Source organism: Morone saxatilis, unplaced genomic scaffold (assembly GCF_004916995.1).
Source record: "Morone saxatilis isolate NCDOM2014 unplaced genomic scaffold, NCSU_SB_2.0 Contig16, whole genome shotgun sequence".
In the NCBI taxonomy this organism is placed as follows: domain Eukaryota; kingdom Metazoa; phylum Chordata; class Actinopteri; family Moronidae; genus Morone; species Morone saxatilis.
In genome coordinates, this window is record NW_023339718.1 from 28044896 (window position 1) to 28049267 (window position 4372).

The following is a 4372-nucleotide window of genomic DNA, read 5'->3' on the forward strand; positions in this document are numbered from 1 at the left end:
GTCTAGGCCTATAGCAGCATAAGTAAGGGATGGTTCAGGACTCACCTGAGCCATCTTTTCTGGATGAGGAAAAAGGCATGTTATTCAGGCGTAAATCCATGCAGAACATATACATATATATATATATATATATATATATATCTGAATGTGATCAAATTGGTTTGCTAGTTGTCATGCACATGGTGGGATCATCGACATATATCAAAATGGACGACATGACAGCTCTCCAAAAGTTTAGCCAAAACACCTCAATCAACCCCTGGTGGCTGACCGCAGTATAGGTCATCAAGCCTGATACCTCCATATTAGCAGATGGGGCATCGTCAAAACCAAAAAATCGAATTACATATCATATAATTTTTTTCCAATGATGGTTTGTGTTTGACCACAGATTTTGTGAAGTATTACTTTAATGAAGAAAATGCTAGTGTGTCCAACAATCTTTTCTGGGCTTGTGGCCTTGAAGTGGACCCTGAAAATCATCTCCCCTGTCCTGCTGTTACTGTGTGTCAGGTACAGGGCACCTCTGAGGCAACACAGTGGCAAATGCCACACACTGCTCCCCGAGGTCTTGTAAGCCTCTGCCACAATCTATTGTTGGACCATGCTGGAGTAAAGTGATATCCCACCCAGCACATCTGTGTCTGGCTAATCAACAAGATAACTTCAACAGAGTAAACTCGATCAGTCCTCATTAATCTGATGTCAACTGAGGACAGAAGAAGAAGAAACTGAGTCTTGAAAATAATACAGATCTACAGTTATTTGGGAATAAGCCCATAGAGTTTAAATGGCAAAACTATGCATATTTTCTTTTTCTTTGGAAAAGTAAAACTGGCTTTGCACATTGATACAGTTACTGACTTGAGTGACGTAGGACGTTGAAGAAGCAAAGTCAGAAGTAGATAGCGCCCTCAGTTTAAAAAGAGTATTATAATGCATTTTTGATCTCACCGATTTGAATCTTCTCATATTTTCATCGCCATGTAATTGTCTCGCAATACATTCCTAGTGGCCATCCAAGATTAGTGTCGCCAATTCTTTGTCGACCAAATCACAATCTCCTCTTCTGTTCCTGAGTTATACTGTTGAATACATGGGCGTGTCAAAGTTCAACACTGACCTTTGCTGTGTGTCATCCCCTCTCTCTCTCCCCCCACTTGATAGTAGTATCATTTTTAAACAAGAAAAAGTAAATAGTATTTGAATATTATTTACAGGAAATAACTGTAATATGTACTGTTTTGCTACTACGGTTCAGTCTTTATTGAATTTAAGGTAAATTTGAACAAACACTGTCTTCAAAAAAATATATGTGAAAGACATAACAAAACTGATTTGTACACCCAAACAAAGTGAACATGTGTTCATACAAGAGAATAAAGCCAAGCTCATGTAGGGCTGCACTTATTTGCAACACTATATCTGTGAAATGAACCTTTATTAAAGAGCAATATTCTCCATATACCACCTGCTAGTCTCATAATTAGAAGGGATTCAAATTAGGGAGTGGTGCTCCTTTCTTCAGCGGCAGCCTGTTTCTTTTCTCATCAGTGAGTGCTTCAGTAGAATACAATGACAGAGCAGAGAAAGGATAAAGAAAAGAGAAAAATAATGTAAAGCACAAAGCAACCATTTTTCACAGTGTCAGGTCTTAACAAGGTGGAATTTTCCCAATAACCGCAATAACCACATTAACTACAAGAGGAGTTGTTAAATTCTGCATTGAAACAAAAAATAAGTGACACAGGTAGAGGGCAAGGTCAAAGGCCTTTGAAGGTATTGAAGGTGGTTGTATGAATAAAACTATAAACTAGATTAATAGCACAATATACAAATCTATCTGTCTATGTTTAAAAAGAGGCAGTTTTTTTACAATTTGTAACGCACATTTGTCTATATGAGTGTTATGGTGTTCTGCAGTATTGTAATACAACATGGTGCAAATGTTTGCCTACAACATTAAAGTCAAAACTGCTCCCACAAATAAAAATCTGCTCAAAGATTGTTGGCCAACACTTGAGAAACTCTATGAATCAGCTTACATAATAATGTATTAAGTCTGGCTAACAACATTGTCTCTAACCAAAACCACGTCCTGAACAGTGAATACAAACTGTTACTATCAAACTGGAGATACTGGGTTCCAATTTTTAACAAAGTTAGACTGAAGCACTCCTTTGTGCACCAATCCTACAATTAGATAGAGAGTTTAATCCCAGATTAAATGTACACTGAAGGGCCTTTTAGGTTTTTTATGTTAAATGTTTATGTTATGTATGTGTTTTATGTCTTTTCTGTGATGTTGCTGATGTTGTTGAAATTTCAGACTTGATATGACAATGAAATATCACCATCATCACCATTATCATCACCACCATTATCATCATCATTTTTATCATCATATACGGAACAGATTTTTTTAAAACTCTTCCCACAGTTCTCTTTTTGCCTACATGTTCAGCACAGTGGTTAATCTCAAACCCAAAATGCACTAACACAAACAAAACACATCTCAGAATCTTCAGCGTTACTTGATGGTAAAAAGGAGCCGCTTCGAAAAAGTGAATTCATTGTAAAAAAACTGTAATAGCAATGTAAAGCAAGGAAAAATAACCTGCCAAGATCAGCAAAAGCAATTCCAAAAGTGAAAGCAATTTTCATATTAGCAAACTGCATGAAGCCAAATCCAGGCCTGCATCAAGTGATCACAATCATTTTAAGCATGCGATGAAAGTATGTGAAACAATACTGATCAAACAATCTATATATGGATTAAAATGTTGTTCAGTTTTGAATGCTTCAGTTATCCAACTTTTCATTTATAGACTGTAGCAATAAAACAAATTATGTCAAATAATCTATGTAAATATAAACTAACAATTATTTTCTGAATTATTATTGTCAGTCCAGTAATAGGATAAAATTGAACATAATGCAATCCTGCTGGCCTGAATATGAATCAAAAAATATATACTACATAATAATCTATTTTATTTATAGAGCGCTTTTTTAGGAACTCAAAGACACTTCACATAAGTAAAAAAAAGTAATAGAAATGACACAGTAAAAATATATATATACATCATTCAACAATTAATCAAACATAAAGATATATGTTATTATCATAATAATAATATAAATATAAAGTATGTACAAAATTATTATTATTATTATTAACTGACATGCATTAGTTCCAGTTCAGTTCAACATGTCCTCCAAACTCACTGAAAAATTAGGTTGTTTGTCATTACTTTACAAAGCAACACATTTTAATTTATTTACATTTTTTATTCATGCTTGTTTTCTGGTCTTCCATCACAGATTTGGAAGGAAAAAAAGGAAATTTATATTCAGAAGTTGTTTTTTGGTTTTTGTTTTTTTTTACATTTATTTTAGAATTATTAATGGGATTTTAAAGACATCTTGCAAAAGGGGGGCTCTGACTATAAACGACTGCAATTTGGGGGGCCCTTGCCATTGACTAAAACTGCATTAGATACAGCTTTGTATTACATTTAACACAACGACACAGGAATCTACAGTGGTCTATAAGAACAATGACATGGATTATAATGATCAAATAGAAAACATACTGTACATACAATTCAGTAGTATTATTGTAATAACAGCCTTGTAGGTTTTTTCTGTTACAGCTAACAGATACTTAATAATAAGTTAATGTTTACTTAATAGTCACATATTTATCTGCCTGTTTTTGTGATTAATGTAACTGTAGAGCGGTCTATTGCATCAGTGTCAATGTCGAACTCTTTATTTCATTTTAATAATTCAGCAAATCCATCCATTTAAACACACCACAGTCACATGTCAGTTTGAATGATAGAATGTCTTTTTTTATTCCATAACCATATCTGCTTACACTCTGCTGCCTCCAAAATGCTTTGAGCAACCAATGAAAGCATCAGGTTAGACTAACCCAGACTGACCTGGTTGACTGGGTTCCTTTGCATAAAATACTACAATTATGCACATTCTTAAGAAAAAAGAATGTATCTCTATAGAAAGTGAAATACAACTTCCACTGACTCAAAATTTGTATAATGTGTATATAATTCTGTCTATCAATGTACAATATTTATTAAACGTTTTTTTATTAAAAGAACATATGAGGTGAGGCCCCACCTACTTCCTTAAACAGAGGCTTACGCACACACACAAACACACACTAAACACACCTCATGCACACTATTTTGCCCACTGCCTGTTATGTACTGTATAGACCACTACGGAAGTCCATTTGACAGTTATAGGTTGCTTGCCACGACATCTTATTTATCCTCTGCAATCACAATTCCCTTTTACACAGCCTTCTCTTATGCGGGTCCTCCCCTCCCCTACCTCTTTCTAC